The sequence below is a fragment of the Zea mays genome, chromosome 10 (assembly GCF_902167145.1).
Source record: "Zea mays cultivar B73 chromosome 10, Zm-B73-REFERENCE-NAM-5.0, whole genome shotgun sequence".
NCBI classification, from domain to species: Eukaryota; Viridiplantae; Streptophyta; class Magnoliopsida; order Poales; family Poaceae; genus Zea; species Zea mays.
Window position 1 is genome coordinate 97,709,113 of NC_050105.1, and position 18,208 is coordinate 97,727,320.

The 18,208-nt window shown below is 47.2% G+C and overlaps 1 long non-coding RNA gene across 1 annotated transcript; it reads left to right on the forward strand.

The window, feature by feature from the left end:
• Positions 1-802: 802 nt before the first annotated feature.
• LOC103641444 (uncharacterized) lies at positions 803-3,848 on the forward strand. The gene is made up of 3 exons (XR_560318.4): positions 803-1,161; positions 1,270-1,376; positions 2,389-3,848. It is a non-coding gene; the product is annotated as an uncharacterized lncRNA (long non-coding RNA).
• Positions 3,849-18,208: the final 14,360 nt, after the last annotated feature.

Sequence of the window (18,208 nt, forward strand, 5' to 3'; positions counted from 1 at the left end):
AGTCTGAAATCAGTACGTGATGCAAAGTTTAGATCCCTATTGCGACCAACTCTTGTGGTTTTGGACTATAAACTATGTGGCAAAGTTGGATTCCATAGTACAGAGAATAAGTTTTATCAAGAGGGTTGGACTTGGTTCTACAAATAAATGGGAGTAAAACACCTCTAAACTTCCTCTGTCAGAATCTGTGTAGTGCTGTTTCAGATTTCTGAAACTGAATGTTTAGTGACATTGGCTGTACTTTGGGGTACCATAACTTTTGTTCTACATGTTTTCTGATATGGGTTGCTATACAAAATAGGTAGAGCTACAAGTAGAGAATAATTTTGGTTAAGGGAGAGTGGTCTGTTGCTGCAAAGAGTTGGGACATCAGAGGGCCTGAACTGGGAGGAATGGAATGGAGCAGCAGGACTGATAAGTTGGATTCAGAGTCTGTTCAAGTGATTGAAGAAGATCCTCTCTTCCTGTGCTATGCTTATATGTTGGATGCTGGTATAGATGGAAATATAGACGAAGTACATAGCAAAAGATCTAGAGGCTCCCTCACCACTAAAAATATCTAATTGGACTGTGTTGGTGAATTGGGAGCAGTGAAGTCTTAACTGTTTTGTCTCTTGTAAACAGGAAAGGACAAAGGAGCTACTGGTGTATATAACTGGGATAAGCTTGAAGGGAGCAACAAAAGATCTAGAGCCATTCCTCCACTAAAATATCACCTTTGGATGTGTTTGAGCCTGTCTACCGTGGAGTTTTTATCTGTCTTTACCTATGTCCATATCCAGTGAACTGGTTGGATATTTTGGGGGTGAGCTTGACTAAATTCAGTATTCTAAGTGTGGCTGTGCACCTGTGAGTAATTTGAGCATGGCAGTCACGTAGATGTGTCCAGGTATTGCTGGCACCATGGGAATACGACCTTGCTGCATGTTGAACAGGTTTTAGGGGCATCTGTCCATTCCAGTTGCTTAAAAGGCAAAATTAATTGAAGGTCGCCCTCCCTGCCTTGAGTTCCACCTACAGACCACTGCAAAGTGTGGAGCTACTTGTATTCTATTTTGTGTAGCCTCTCCCCAGTCCCTAGGTTTGCCTGACCCTGAACCGAGCACAGCAATCCCTGAGTGGTGACCACAACCAGCAGTTCACCTATATCACCGTGGCCAGGTAATCACAAGCGATTCCCCAACTGTATAGTGCATGTTTTGTGTTCTCTGTAGACCAGTAGAGCTCACGCCGTTTGGTTCTTGGACTCTACCGGGGTGTGTGATCTAGAACGGAGTCAAGTCATCGTGGAACTAGTGCTGCGGGCAGCCTCACCGTGGACCGATCGACTGGAGTCATCCCTGGTCAATCTCACGCACGCACCGAGACTTTGGAAGGTCAGTGAAGCTCTCTACGCCATTAATTTGAACTCGACCACGAGATTAGGATCGTCAGAGCAACTGTCCGTCACCGCTGACAGTAGAGTGGTTCCAAAGTCTCTGCGGGTAAATTGAGTGCACGGCCGAGTTTGCCGTAGCCTGGAGAGTTGGTTGGTACCATCGTCGTCGTCTGCGATGTGTGATCATGGCGGATCCGGTGCCGGTTCACCGGAGAACTGTGCGGCGGTGTCGGGGCCGAGGCGTTGTGAAAGAAGGAAAGCCGAGGGGCTTAGGTGCATCTGTCAGTGACCCGAGAATTCAATCGGAGTGCGGGGTCCTTTTTACAAAACCTCAGGCATGGGCTCCTCAGCGTGGGCCGGCTGTGCCTGGGATTTAGGACGTGTCAACGGTTTGGCTCCGGGACTGTTTAGGATTTTGCCTTTTCTTTTATAAGAGATCTTGGAAATTATACCAAAAATCATAGAAAAATCCAAAAATCACGGGACATGTTTTATGAGATGTGTAAAATCAGGAGCTCTCTGGTGAAATTAGTTTTAGGCTTTTTAGAGCTGTTAGTAAATTTTAGTATTTTAAAAATGCTCTTGGAAGGACTATTGGAATTTGAGAAATTAGAATTGGGCACTAAGAATTATGGATTTTTTTGGGAGAAGTTTGTTATTAGGATATGAGTACTTGGTAAAAATTTGGGGCTGTTTGGAATCAATTTGCTCAAAAAGTCTTGTAGGGCTCCAAAATAGAGTGGTTAATCCCTAATCAAGTGTGGGTTAATCATTTGGAAAGGAGGTAAGTTTACCTAGTGAGAGTTGTTCTTTGGATGAAGGAACCAAAGGAAGATTAATACCTAAGTAAGTTCGATTTGGCCACTTTTAGCAACTGTTGTGGGTGTAGAACCATGTGTATACTTGTCATGTGTTTTTATTTGTGGTGTTTATGTTCTCCACCTCTCCTTGTGAGAGTTTGCATTTCATATCATTACATAAGCATACATGTATTTGTAATTGACTTGTAGAACACCTAGAAGAAGTGGTGTTTGAAGGAGTCTACTCCAGTGCCTGCTCATCAAGTGGATGGAGCTATCTAACTAAAGGTTGGGTAGAAGGATCTAGAGCCTCTTCTCTGCAACAAAGGCAAGCCCCGGTGCATTTACCCCTTCCTTGAGTTTTTAAAAGATTTTTATACACTTTAAGTCTAGTGAAATGTGCATTAAGTTTATAGGAGTTGCTTGGAAACCCTTTGATGCATTGCCTTCCTTGATATCCATACTGAAAGGGAATTAGGCTTACTCCTATTTTCCGAATTGATTTTGGTGGTTGAAGTGCCCAACACAAATAATTGGACTAACTAGTTTGCTCGAGTGTATAAGTTATACAGGTGAAAAAGGTTCACACTTAGCCAATAAAAAGATCAAATGTTGGATTCAACAAAGGAGAAAAGGGTCAACCGAAGGCACCTCTGGTCTGGGGGCACCGGACTGTCCGGTGTACACCGGACAGTGTCCGGTGCACCACCGGACAGTGTCCGGTGCACCACCGGACAGTGTCCGGTGCACCAGAGGACTCCAACTTGAACTCGCCACCTTCGGGAATTTCTAGAGGCACTCGCGCTATAATTCACCGGACTGTCCGGTGTACACCGGACAGTGTCCGGTGCTCCTCGGAAGAGCTACCTCAGGAGCTCGCCAGCCTCGGGAAATCAGAACGCCTGCTCCGCTATAATTCACCGGACATGTCCGGTGTACACCGGACTGTCCGGTGAACCAGCAGAGCAACGGATACTTCGCGCCAACGGTCACCTGCAGGCGCATTCAATGCGCGCCAGAAGCGCGCAGAAGTTAGACACGCCCATAATGGTGCACCGGACAGTGAATAGTTCATGTCCGGTGCGCCACCGGACATCAAGGCGGGCCCAGAAGTCAGAACTCCAACGGTCAGATTCCAACGGCACTGGTGACGTGGCTGGGGCACCGGACATGTCCGGTGTGCACCGGACTGTCCGGTGCGCCATCGAACAGACAGCCTCCACCAACGGTCAAGTTTGGTGGTTGGGGCTATAAATACCCCAACCACCCCACCATTCATTGCATCCAAGTTTTTCAGCTTCCAACCACTATACAAGAGCTAGCATTCATTGCAAAGCACACCAAAAGAGATCAAATCCTCTCCCAACTCCACACAAAGCTTTAGTGACTAGAGAGAGTGATTTGTAGTGTTCATTTGAGCTCTTGCGCTTGGATCGCTTCTTTTCTTTCTCACTTGTTCTTATGATCAAAACTCCATTGTAATCAAGGCAAGAGGCACCAATTGTGTGGTGGCCCTTGCGGGGAAGTTTTGTTCCCGGCTTTGATTTGAGAAGAGAAGCTCACTCGGTCCGAGGGACCGTTTGAGAGAGGGAAGGGTTGAAAGAGACCCGGCCTTTGTGGCCTCCTCAACGGGGAGTAGGTTTGCAAGAACCGAACCTCGGTAAAACAAATCCGCGTGTCACACTCTCCATTTGCTTGCGATTTGTTTTGCACCCTCTCTCGCGGACTCGTTTTTATTTCTAACGCTAACCCGGCTTGTAGTTGTGTTTATATTTGTAAATTTCAGTTTCGCCCTATTCACCCCCCCTCTAGGCGACTATCAATTGGTATCAGAGCTCGGTGCTTCATTAGAGCCTAACCGCTCGAAGTGATGTCGGGAGATCACGCCAAGAAGGAGATGGAGACCGGCGAAAAGCCCACTACAAGCCACGGGAGCACTTCATCGGAAGAGTCCCGCACCAAGAGGAAGGAGAATAAGAAGAGCTCCTCCAACAAAGGGAAGGAGAAGAAATCTTCTTCTCACCACAAAGAGAAGAAGGAGAAATCTTCTTCTCACAAGCCGCATCGGAGTGGGGACAAGCACAAGAGGATGAGAAAAGTGGTCTACTACGAGACCGACACTTCATCAACATCGACCTCCGACTCCGATGCGCCCTCCGTCACTTCTAAGCGCCAAGAGCGCAAGAAGTATAGTAAGATCCCCCTACACTACCCTCGCATTTCCAAACATACACCTTTGCTTTCCGTCCCATTAGGCAAACCACCAACTTTTGATGGTGAAGATTATGCTAGGTGGAGTGATTTAATGCGATTTCATCTAACCTCACTCCACAAAAGTATATGGGATGTTGTTGAGTTTGGTGCACAGGTACCATCCATAGGGGATAAAGATTATGATGAGGATGAGGTGGCCCAAATCGAGCACTTCAACTCTCAAGCGACAACAATACTCCTCGCCTCTTTAAGTAGAGAGGAGTATAACAAAGTGCAAGGGTTGAAGAGCGCCAAGGAAGTTTGGGATGTGCTCAAAACCGCTCACGAAGGAGATGAGCTTACAAAGATCACCAAGCGGGAGACGATCGAGGGGGAGCTCGGTCGGTTCCGACTTCGCAAAGGGGAGGAGCCACAAAACATGTACAACCGGCTCAAGACCTTGGTGAATCAAGTGCGCAACCTCGGGAGCAAAAAGTGGGATGACCACGAGGTGGTTAAGGTTATTCTAAGATCTCTTATTTTCCTTAACCCTACTCAAGTTCAATTAATCCGTGGCAACCCAAGATATACACAAATGACCCCCGAGGAAGTAATCGGGAATTTTGTAAGTTTTGAGTGCATGATCGAAGGCTCGAGGAAGATCAACGAGCTTGATGATCCCTCCACATCCGAAGCTCAACCCGTAGCATTCAAGGCGACGGAGGAAAAGAAGGAGGAGTCTACACCAAGTCGACAACCAATCGACGCCTCCAAGCTCGACAATGAGGAAATGGCGCTCGTCATCAAGAGCTTCCGCCAAATCCTCAAGCAACGGAAGGGGAAGGATTACAAGTCCCGTTCCAAGAAGGTTTGCTACAAATGTGGTAAGCCCGGTCATTTTATTGCTAAATGTCCTATATCTAGTGACAGTGACCGCGGCGATGACAAGAAGGGGAGAAGAAAGGAGAAGAAGAGGTACTACAAGAAAAAGGGCGGCGATGCCCATGTTTGTCGTGAGTGGGACTCCGACGAAAGCTCTAGCGACCCCTCCGACGACGAGGACGCCGCCAACATCGCCATCACCAAGGGACTCCTCTTCCCCAACATCGGCCACAAGTGCCTCATGGCCAAGGACGGCAAAAAGAAGGTTAAATCTAAATCCTCCACTAAATATGAGTCTTCTAGTGATGATAATGCTAGTAATGAGGAGGATAATTTGCGTGTCCTCTTTGCCAATCTTAACATGGAGCAAAAAGAAAAATTAAATGAATTGATTAGTGCTATTCATGAAAAGGATGACCTTTTGGATTCCCAAGAGGATTTTCTAATTAAAGAAAACAAGAAACATGTTAAGGTTAAAAATGCTTATGCTCTAGAGGTAGAAAAATGTGAGAAATTATCTAGTGAGCTAAGTACTTGCCATGACACTATTACCAACCTTAGAAATGAAAATGCTAGTTTAAATACTAAGGTTGATTCTCATGTCTGTGATATTTCAATCCCCAATCTTAGAAACAATAATGATGATTTACTTGCTAAGATTGAAGAATTGAATGTATCTCTTGCTAGCCTTAGATTAGAGAATGAAAACTTGATTGATAAGGCTAAAGATTTTGATGTTTGCAAAGTTACAATTTCCGATCTTAGAGATAAGAATGATATACTACGTGCTAAGATTGTTGAACTTAATTCTTGCAAACCCTCTACATCTACCATTGAGCATGTCACTATTTGTACTAGATGTAGAGATATTGATGTTGATGTTATTCATGATCACATGATTTTAATTAAACAACAAAATGATCATATAGCAAAACTAGATGCTAAAATTGTCGAGCATAACTTAGAAAATGAAAAGTTTAAATTTGCTAGAAGTATGCTCTATAATGGGAGACGCCCGGGCATCAAGGATGACATTGGCTTCCAAAGGGGAGACAATGTCAAACTTAATGCCCCTCCTAAGAACTTGTCTAACTTTGTTAAGGGCAAGGCTCCCATGCCTCAGGATAACGAGGGTTACATTTTGTACTCTGCCGGTTATCCCGAGAGCAAAATTAGGAGAATTCATTCTAGGAAGTCTCACTCTGGCCCTAATCATGCTTTTATGTATAAGGGTGAGACATCTAGCTCTAGGCAACCAACCCGTGCTAAGTTGCCTAGAAAGAAAACTCATAGTGCATCAAATGATCATGCTATTTCATTCAAAACTTTTGATGCATCTTATGTTTTGACTAACAAATCCGGCAAGGTAGTTGCCAAGTTTGTTGGGGGCAAACACAAGGGCTCCAAGACTTGTGTTTGGGTACCCAAAGTTCTTGTTTCTAATGCCAAAGGACCCAAAACCGTTTGGGTACCTAAAATCAAGAACTAAAATTGTTTTGTAGGTTTATGCATCCGGGGGCTCAAGTTGGATACTCGATAGCGGGTGCACAAACCATATGACAGGGGAGAAAAGGATGTTCTCCTCCTACGAGAAAAACCAAGATCCCCAACGAGCTATCACATTCGGGGATGGAAATCAAGGTTTGGTCAAAGGTCTTGGTAAAATAGCTATATCTCCTGACCATTCTATTTCCAATGTTTTTCTTGTAGATTCATTAGACTACAATTTGCTTTCTGTATCCCAATTATGTCAAACGGGCTACAACTGTCTATTTACTGATACAGGTGTTACTGTCTTTAGAAGAAGTGATGATTCAATTGCATTTAAGGGAATGTTAGAGGGTCAGCTATACTTGGTAGATTTTGATAGAGCTGAACTCGACACTTGCTTGATTGCAAAGACTAACTTGGGTTGGCTCTGGCACCGCCGACTAGCCCATGTGGGAATGAAGAATCTTCATAAGCTTCTAAAGGGGGAACACATTTTAGGACTAACCAATGTTCATTTTGAGAAAGACAGGATTTGTAGCGCATGCCAAGCCGGGAAGCAAGTTGGCACTCATCATCCACATAAGAACATCATGACAAGTGACAGGCCACTGGAGCTCCTACACATTGATTTATTCGGCTCGATCGCTTACATAAGCATCGGCGGGAGTAAGTACTGTCTAGTTATTGTGGATGATTATTCTCGCTTCACTTGGGTGTTCTTTTTGCAGGAAAAATCTCATACCCAAGAAACCTTAAAAGGATTCTTGAGACGGGCTCAAAATGAGTTCGGCTTAAGGATCAAGAAAATTAGAAGCGACAACGGGACGGAGTTCAAGAACTCTCAAATTGAAGGCTTCCTTGAGGAGGAGGGCATCAAGCATGAGTTCTCTTCTCCCTACACCCCACAACAAAATGGTGTAGTGGAGAGGAAGAATCGAACTCTATTGGACATGGCAAGAACCATGCTTGATGAGTACAAGATACCGGATCGGTTTTGGGCCGAAGCGGTCAACACCGCTTGCTACGCCATCAACCGGTTATATCTTCACCGAATCCTCAAGAAGACATCCTATGAACTCCTAACCGGTAAAAAGCCCAATATTTCATATTTTAGAGTTTTTGGTAGCAAATGCTTTATTCTTGTTAAAAGAGGTAGAAAATCTAAATTTGCTCCTAAAACTGAGGAAGGCTTTTTACTAGGATATGATTCAAACACAAGGGCATATAGAGTCTTTAACAAGTTCTCAGGACTTGTTGAAGTTTCTTGTGACGTTGTGTTTGATGAAACTAATGGCTCTCAAGTAGAGCAAGTTGATCTTGATGAGATAGGTGAAGAACAGGCTCCGTGCATCGCGCTAAGGAACATGTCCATTGGGGATGTGTGCCCCAAGGAATCCGAAGAGCCTCCAAGTGCACAAGATCAACCATCCTCCTCCACTCAAGCATCTCCACCAACTCAAAATGAGGATGAAGCTCAAGTTGATGAAGTAGGAGATCAAGCAAATGAGCCACCTCAAGATGACGACAATGATCAAGGGGGAGATGCAAATGATCAAGACAAGGAGGATGAAGAGCAAAGGCCGCCACACCCAAGAGTCCACCAAGCAATACAACGAGATCACCCCGTCGACACCATCCTCGGCGACATTCATAAGGGGGTAACTACTAGATCTCGTGTTGCACATTTTTGTGAGCATTACTCGTTTGTTTCCTCCATTGAGCCACACAGGGTAGAGGAAGCACTACAAGATTCGGATTGGGTGGTGGCGATGCAAGAGGAGCTCAACAACTTCACTAGAAATGAGGTATGGCATTTAGTTCCACGTCCTAACCAAAATGTTGTAGGAACCAAGTGGGTCTTCCGCAACAAGCAAGACGAGCATGGTGTGGTGACAAGGAACAAAGCTCGACTCGTGGCCAAGGGTTATTCACAAGTCGAAGGTTTGGATTTTGGTGAAACCTATGCACCCGTAGCTAGGCTTGAATCAATTCGCATATTATTAGCCTATGCTACTTACCATGGCTTCAAGCTTTATCAAATGGACGTAAAGAGTGCTTTCCTCAATGGACCAATCAAGGAAGAGGTCTATGTTGAGCAACCTCCCGGCTTTGAAGATAGTAAGTACCCTAACCATGTCTATAAGCTCTCTAAGGCGCTTTATGGGCTCAAGCAAGCCCTAAGAGCATGGTATGAATGCCTTAGAGATTTCCTTATTGCTAATGGCTTCAAAGTCGGCAAGGCCGATCCTACTTTGTTCACTAAAACTCTTGACAATGATTTGTTTGTATGCCAAATTTATGTTGATGATATCATATTTGGGTCTACTAACGAATCTACTTGTGAAGAATTTAGTAGGATCATGACACAAAAATTCGAGATGTCTATGATGGGGGAGTTGAAGTATTTTCTAGGATTTCAAGTCAAGCAACTCCAAGAGGGCACCTTCATTTGTCAAACGAAGTACACTCAAGACATTCTAACCAAGTTTGGAATGAAGGATGCCAAGCCCATCAAGACTCCCATGGGAACAAATGGGCATCTCGACCTCGACACGGGAGTGTAAGGTATATTGAAAGGGAATTGGAGTCTTCGGCGAAGACAAAGGCTTCCACTCCACTCTCCTACTCATCCTTCGCCGTCACTCCGAGCATCTCTCCAACTTTGGTATAACCTTCACTCATTTATTTTATGACCAAAGGAGGAGAAAGTACTTCATAGGGCTCTAATGACTTCATTTTTGGCGATTCATGCCAAAGGGGGAGAAAGTATTAGCCCAAAGCAAAAGGACCGCACCACCACCAATTTCAAAAAACTTAGTGTTTTCCAAGAGTATTTATCAATTGGTATCCTGTTGTGTTCAAAAGGGGGAGAAAGTAGTATTTCTAAAATGATATATCAAAACCCTCTTGAACACTAAGAGGAGGATCTCTTTTAGGGGGAGTTTTGTTTAGTCAAAGGAAAAGCATTTGAAACAGGGGGATAAAATTTCAAATCTTGAAAATGCTTCATAAAAACGTATTCATTTGCCTTTGACTATTTGCAAAAGAACTTTGAAAAGATTTACAAAAGATTTTTGCAAAAACAAAACATGTGGTGCAAGCGTGGTCCAAAATATTAAAAACAAAGGAGCAATCCATGCATATCTTGTAAGTATTCATATTGGCTCAATTCCAAGCAACCTTTTCACTTACATTATGCAAACTAGTTCAATTATGCACTTTTCTATTTGCTTCGGTTTGTGTTGGCATCAATCACCAAAAAGGGGGAGATTGAAAGGGAATTAGGCTTACTCCTATTTTCCGAATTGATTTTGGTGGTTGAAGTGCCCAACACAAATAATTGGACTAACTAGTTTGCTCGAGTGTATAAGTTATACAGGTGAAAAAGGTTCACACTTAGCCAATAAAAAGATCAAATGTTGGATTCAACAAAGGAGAAAAGGGTCAACCGAAGGCACCTCTGGTCTGGGGGCACCGGACTGTCCGGTGTACACCGGACAGTGTCCGGTGCACCAGAGGACTCCAACTTGAACTCGCCACCTTCGGGAATTTCTAGAGGCACTCGCGCTATAATTCACCGGACTGTCCGGTGTACACCGGACTGTGTCCGGTGCTCCTCGGAAGAGCTGCCTCAGGAACTCGCCAGCCTCAGGAAATCAGAACGCCTGCTCCGCTATAATTCACCGGACATGTCCGGTGTACACCGGACTGTCCGGTGAACCAGCAGAGCAACGGATACTTCGCGCCAACGGTCACCTGCAGGCGCATTCAATGCGCGCCAAAAGCAAGCAGAAGTCAGACACGCCCATACTGGTGCACCGGACAGTGAACAGTTCATGTCCGGTGCGCCACCGGACATCAAGGCGGGCCCAGAAGTCAGAACTCCAACGGTCAGATTCCAACGGCACTGGTGACGTGGCTGGGGCACCGGACATGTCCGGTGTGCACCGGACTGTCCGTTGCGCCATCGAACAGACAGCCTCCACCAACGGTCAAGTTTGGTGGTTGGGGCTATAAATACCCCAACCACCCCACCATTCATTGCATCCAAGTTTTTCAGCTTCCAACCACTATACAAGAGCTAGCATTCATTGCAAAGCACACCAAAAGAGATCAAATCCTCTCCCAACTCCACACAAAGCTTTAGTGACTAGAGAGAGTGATTTGTAGTGTTCATTTGAGCTCTTGCGCTTGGATCGCTTCTTTTCTTTCTCACTTGTTCTTATGATCAAAACTCCATTGTAATCAAGGCAAGAGGCACCAATTGTGTGGTGGCCCTTGCGGGGAAGTTTTGTTCCCGGCTTTGATTTGAGAAGAGAAGCTCACTCGGTCCGAGGGACCGTTTGAGAGAGGGAAGGGTTGAAAGAGACCCGGCCTTTGTGGCCTCCTCAACGGGGAGTAGGTTTGCGAGAACCGAACCTCGGTAAAACAAATCCGCGTGTCACACTCTTCATTTGCTTGCGATTTGTTTTGCACCCTCTCTCGCGGACTCGTTTTTATTTCTAACGCTAACCCGGCTTGTAGTTGTGTTTATATTTGTAAATTTCAGTTTCGCCCTATTCACCCCCCCCCCCCCCTCTAGGCGACTGTAACGCCCCGAATTTTACAGTTGAATTTTTTCTTTTCTTTACTCGCCAAAATTCGGGCGTTACCTTTCCCTTTTCTTTTTCCCCTCGCTAAACCTTGACCTTTTTCAAAGTTTAGCGGGATTCGGTTTGGAATCCCCGTATGTATAAAAAACCCTAAATACTTTATGTTGTTTGATGCACCATGCCGCCCTTGCATTTTTGGTGGTTTGAAAGTGCAATCGCATTCATCTAAAAGATCGGATTTCGAGAACAAGCGGAAAATCTTTTATCTTTCTTTCTCTCTCTTTCTCTCTCTCCCCTTTCTCTCTCTCCCGCGCCCTGGGCCGACCCCGGCCGGCCCAGCCGCCCCCTGGCGCCCCCCCCTTGGGCCCAATTGGCCCAAGCCGCCCCCCACCCCCTCTATTTTTCCCAATTCTCTCTCCCTCCCTCTCATTTTCTCTCATTTTCTCTCCCTCACCCTAAGCCGCCGCCGCCCCTGCCCCCTACCCTAGGCCGCCGCGCCGCCCCCTGCCGCCGGCCGCCCCTCGCCGTCGATCCCCGCCGGTGAGCCCCCTCCCCCTCCTCCCTCTCCTCCCTCCCCTCTTCTCTCCCCACCCCCGCGCGCCCCCTGGCCGCGCCGGCAGCCGCCCCAGCCCCGCCGTGGCCCCTGGCCGCCGCTGGCCGGCCCTCGGCCGCCCCCAGCCGCGCCCCGCCCGGCCGCCAGCCGCCCCTAGCCCGCGCCCCGGCCGCCTGGCCCCCTGGCCGCGCCCCCCTGTCCCGGGCCGGTTCAGCCGGCCTCGGCCCCGGCTCAGCCGCCCCCGGCCCCAGCTCGGCCGCCCCCCGCGCTCGGCCGCCCCAGCTCGGCCGCCTGCCCCCGGGCCGGTTCAACCGCCCCTAGGGCCGGTTCAACCGCCCCCCCCCTCTGTTTTTTTTATTTTTTTTTTATTTTATTTTATTTACTTTCTGTGATCATAATTACTGTATTTTAAGTAGGCTAATCACTGTTCATGCTATGGGAAAATAGGAAGTTTAATTTAAAATTCCGTTATGTTATTGATTCACGTAGTTAATTGTTTACCCTGTGCAATGTTGATCAACTAAAAGTGATTAGGTTTCCATTAGTATATATAAATATATATAACAGAATTATTTTGTTAAAAAACCAATTGTGTCATTAGTGCATAAGATTTAACCCCCTGCGAGACCTTTCCCGTTTCTTTCTAACCATAACAAATGCGTTATCGAATGTCATACTTGGTGCATATTCACTTTATTTGTTATCTTGTATGGTGTACTGTTCTTTTGTATTAAATATGTGGATGGATGTATGTATGTTTGCGCTCGCATAGAGAACGATCCGGTCGAAGAGCCCGAGGAATTCGCAGGAGAAGCCCCTGAGCAGCAGTCGGTTGGTGGAGGCAAGTGTCCTTTGACCTATCTCTGTCCTATTCATTCTTTAATTCACCTCCCGCATTACACATTTATACCTAAGGATTGACTAGCTTTTGTTATCCATGTCCTTGTTTACCTATTTGGGTCGGATTATTACTACTTAGTCTGATGCTATTGCTCAACTCTAATCAATGAACATGATGTGATTATCTATGATACGCTGTTTTCCCGTTCTTCTTTATGATTATACTTGTGGTTTTCAAGGGGACTCGAGCGGTTTCTCGAGTGCCTCTCCGTAAGGACCTGTTCTATGGATGACCGCCCGGGAAAACAGTGCAACCATGAGGGTGGAATGGGGTGCCCTTAGCTGAATAATTAGAGGATCCGGGATGTAGTTCACTTAGCCGTCGTGCCGTCAATGGGGCTCGGTGTATGCGGCTCGCTCTGCCAAGTTTGGGTTCGCCCCTTGGGGAGGAGTGCGGTGCATTTAGGAAACCTAACGGGTGGCTACAGCCCCGGGGAATCTTTGTAAAGGCTACGTAGTGAAACCCTGCCTATTCACCTTGGTAGTGTTTAAGGGTTTGATCGGCCCGAGGCAAGAGGGAATCACGGCTTGTGGGTAAAGTGCACAACCTCTGCAGAGTGTTATGAAACTGATATATCAGCCGTGCTCACGGTTATGAGCGGCCAAGGGAGCTCCAGAGATTAGTGATACTTGATCAGAGATATTTTGGTACAGGTGGCAATGAGATTGATGGTTCTGGTTATGATTATGGTATTGGTAAGTGGTATTCTTTCCGTTTGGAAAGGATACATTGGGTTAATAACTTGGGTTAATGTTAAAACCTGGCTTTCTACTAGTAAGTAATAACCTGACCAACTAAAAGCAACTGCTTGACTGATCCCCACATAAAGCTAGTCCACTACAGCCAAACAGGATACTTGCTGAGTATGTTGATGTGTACTCACCCTTGCTCTACACACCAAACCCCCCCCCCCAGGTTGTCAGCATTGCAACCACTGCTCAGGAGAAGATGAAGCTGTGGAAGGAGACTTCCAGGAGTTCCAAGACTACGACGAGTTCTAGGTGTGGGTTAGCGGCAACCCCCAGTCGGCTGCCTGTGAAGGCCGTGTTATCTACGTTTCGTTTTCGCACTTTGATTTATTGTAAGAACTATATGGACGTCTCAGACGTATGATGTAATCGACTATTATTTCCCCTTTTAATACTATTTGAGCACTGTGTGATGATGTCCATGTTATGTAACTGCTGTGTACGTGAATAACTGATCCTGGCACGTACATGGTTCGCATTCGGTTTACCTTCTAAAAACCGGGTGTGACATAAGTGGTATCAGAGCCGTGCTGACTGTAGGACCGCTAACCTAGAGTAGAATGGTCGTTCTAAGGATTATAGACCTCTGTCCCTGCCTTGACTTTGGTATCCCTTCAAAAGTTGGTCCTACTGACCAAACCTATGTTCTACTACATATTATACCTTGCTGAAAATTATGTTTTATTCTGATCCTTCATTTATTTATGATTCATTACTTGCTGGTCATATTAATTCTGTTCTCACCCTTTTGCTTGCGATGTCTTTTGTAGATGGCTCGACTTAGACACACTGCACGAAAGTCCGTCATCCCCTTCTTACCCTCCCGCCTTGCTGAGCGTCCGCTTCGCCGTCCTGTGGCCGGACAGTCCAGCCACTTGGAGAGACTACACCACCGCCTGCGTGAGGAGCAGGAACGTCGACGACAGGAGCAGCAGAGCTCTTCCTTCTCGCTCCACCAGGAGATAGAGTCTGTGAGGAGCTGCTCTCCTGTGCTTCCCCTGGAGGCGCCCCCTGCACCACCACTGGGCGTCCCAGCTTCTGGAGTAGCTGCTGGAGGAGACCCAGACGATGGAGATGGTGACGACAGCTCGAGCCACGACACCGACTTCTCTGCTAACCTTGAGCCGGAAGGATGGGTTGCTCGACCCATCACTCGCGACGCCGCTCGCGGGTGTCACTTCCACGATGCGCTCGACACCCTGCTACGTCGGGCATTTGACCGGCATACTTGGTCCGTCGAGTATCGCTGTGTGGTCTACCAGCACAGTCGCGGGGTCTACCCGGATCGCTGGGAGGCAACTTGCTTGGTGCGCTGCCCGGAGAACAGTCTCCAGGGAGCGGAGGCTTGCTCAGAGCACTATTCTATCTCTGAGCGGGACTCAGCTGAGGCAGCCATGCAAGATGCTGCACGGCGTGCGCTTTCGCACTACTGCTCGGTTTTCGGTGGGGCAGCTGATGGCCTTGACCTGAAGTATTACCCCCGCCGTTCATCTGGCAGCACAGGAGGCGTGATTGTCTCACCTGTCGGTGAGGGCAATCCTAGGTTGAGCAGCACAGTCAACCTAGCCGCCGTGCTAAACACGGAGCTGGACCATGCATTAGACGAGCTGAGTAGGGCTCGTGCTGAGATCGCCCTGCTGCGGGCTGAGCGCGCGGAACGTCGTCACCTGGACGGTGGTTCCCCCGCTCCCGTTGGGACTCAGCACCCGTACCGCTCACCTCAGCGTGGACACCAGTCTTATGGCAATCCCGACTGCAAGACCAAGATCAACCTAGAACCATAGATCGTTAGAGTTGGATCTTGTAATTAATACGAAATAAATATATACATGGAAGCTTCAGTCTTAGCGTTAGTCTCGGTCTTAGTTAGTTTTAGTTAGACAGGGTAGTTTGCTATATCCTGTGCATTTATGTTTGTCATGATGAACTATGTTTGGTTTGGATCTTTGTAATGATTGTCACCAGAGTGTGGGTATCCCCTGCATTTTGGTTTACATATTATGTCAATAAAGTTAGTTATATAGTTGGGAAAACCTTTATTCTACTTTCCTCTTTATCTGAGAAGCTGTGTGGTCTGTGTTGGAGATCAGTGAAGATGCTCATCTGTTCAGTGCTGTTGGAGAATTCTATACTCTTTTCTTATGCTGCAAGCTTTGCCAGATCAGTTCTGATGTGTGGTTGCGTTCTGCAGATGTCAGAGAACAGGCGCAGAGGAGGAAGGCGTGCTCAGCAGGAGCAAGCCGGTCAGCAAGATGAGGCGCCCCAGCAGCAGCAGCTGCCGCCCCCGCCCCCGATGTCGATTGAGCAGATGTTTCTGATGCAGACTCAGGCAGTTCAAGCCATCGGTCAGACTCTGGCCGCCATTCAGCAGCAGCAGCAGCAGCAGCAGGCTCCACCCCAGCCTCAGATGCCTCAGATGCCTAGAGATAAGCGTGCTGAATTCATGAGAGGTCATCCACCAACGTTCGCTCACTCTTCTGACCCCATGGATGCTGAAGATTGGCTGCGCACTGTGGAGCGAGAGTTGCATACCGCTCAATGTGATGACAGGGAGAAAGTCTTGTATGGTCCCCGTCTGTTGAGAGGAGCAGCCCAATCGTGGTGGGAGTCTTACCTCGCCACCCATGCCAACCCCGACACCATCACCTGGGAAGAGTTCAGAGGTAGCTTTCGTCAGTACCATGTGCCTGCAGGTCTGATGACAGTGAAGAAGGAGGAGTTCCTGGCCCTTAAGCAAGGGTCATCGTCTGTCAGTGAGTATCGGGACAGGTTTCTGCAGTTGTCTCGCTACGCTCCCGAAGATGTCAACACCGACGCCAAGCGACAATACCGTTTTCTGAGAGGCTTGGTTGACCCTCTGCAGTATCAGCTGATGAATCACACCTTCCCGACATTCCAGCACCTGATTGACAGAGCAATCATGACAGAAAGGAAGCGTAAGGAGATGGAAGATCGTAAGCGCAAGATCAGTGGACCCCAGCCTGGAAGCAGCAGCCGTCCCCGTTTCTCAGGCAATCAACCTCAGCAGTTCAGGCAGAACCAGCGTCCACCTCAGCAGCATCAGCAGCGTCAGCAGTATCAGCAGTTCCAAAGGCAGTATCCTCAGCATCAGTACCAGAATCGTCAGAGCAATCAGTCAGGAGGAGGTCAGTTTCAGAGGCAGAATCAGCAGACACCTCGTCTTCCTGCCCCAGCAAATCAGCAGAACAGTCAGGCAGCACCAGCTCAGGTTGGAAACAGGGCATGTTTCCACTGTGGAGAGCAAGGCCATTGGGTGATGCAATGTCCGAAGAAGGCAGCCCAGCAGCAGTCAGGCCCCAATGCCCCAGCAAAGCAGAATGTGTCTCAGCCTGGAGCAGGCAATCGCCCTCAGCCGCGCTATAATCATGGAAGGCTGAACCACTTGGAGGCTGAAGCAGTTCAGGAGACCCCCGACATGATAGTAGGTATGTTCCCAGTCGACTCCCATATTGCAGAAGTGTTATTTGATACTGGAGCAACACATTCTTTCATTACTGCATCATGGGTAGAAGCACATAATCTTCCAATTACTACCATGTCAACCCCTATTCAAATTGACTCAGCTGGTGGTAGAATTCGAGCTGATAGCATTTGTTTAAATGTAAGTGTGGAAATAAGGGGGATAGCGTTTCCCGCCAACCTTATAGTAATGGGTACTCAGGGAATAGATGTCATCCTAGGGATGAATTGGTTAGATAAGTATCAGGCAGTTATCAGTTGTGATAAAAGGACAATCAAGTTGGTGTCCCCACTAGGAGAGGAAGTGGTGACCGAGTTAGTCCCGCCTGAGCCAAAGAAAGGAAGTTGTTATCAGATGGCTGTCGATAGCAGTGAAGCAGACCCAATTGAGAGTATCAAGGTTGTGTCTGAATTCCCAGATGTGTTTCCAAAGGATTTACCGGGTATGCCACCAGAGCGGAAAGTTGAATTTGCTATAGAGCTTCTTCCTGGAACCGCCCCCATCTCTAAGAGAGCTTACAGAATATCTGGACCAGAGTTGGTTGAGCTTAAGAAGCAGATTGATGAGCTGTCAGAGAAAGGTTACATCCGGCCAAGCACCTCGCCTTGGGCCGCCCCTGTCTTGTTTGTGGAGAAGAAAGATGGCACCAAGAGGATGTGTATCGATTATCGAGCTTTGAATGAAGTCACGATCAAGAACAAGTATCCTTTGCCCAGAATAGAAGATCTGTTCGACCAGTTGAGAGGAGCCAGTGTGTTCTCCAAGATCGATCTGAGGTCAGGTTATCATCAGCTCAGGATCCGACCTTCGGACATTCCGAAGACGGCATTCATTACCAAGTATGGTTTATATGAGTTCACAGTGATGTCTTTTGGTTTGACCAATGCACCAGCGTTCTTTATGAACTTGATGAACAGTGTATTCATGGATTATCTTGATAAGTTCGTGGTGGTATTCATTGATGACATTCTGGTTTATTCTCAAAGTGAAGAAGAGCATGCAGATCATTTGAGGCTGGTATTGCAGAGATTGCGAGAGCACCAGTTGTATGCAAAGTTGAGCAAGTGTGAGTTCTGGATCAGTGAAGTCCTGTTCTTGGGTCACATAATCAACAAAGAAGGATTGGCTGTGGATCCGAAGAAAGTGGCAGACATTCTAAACTGGAAAGCGCCAACGGATGCTCGAGGA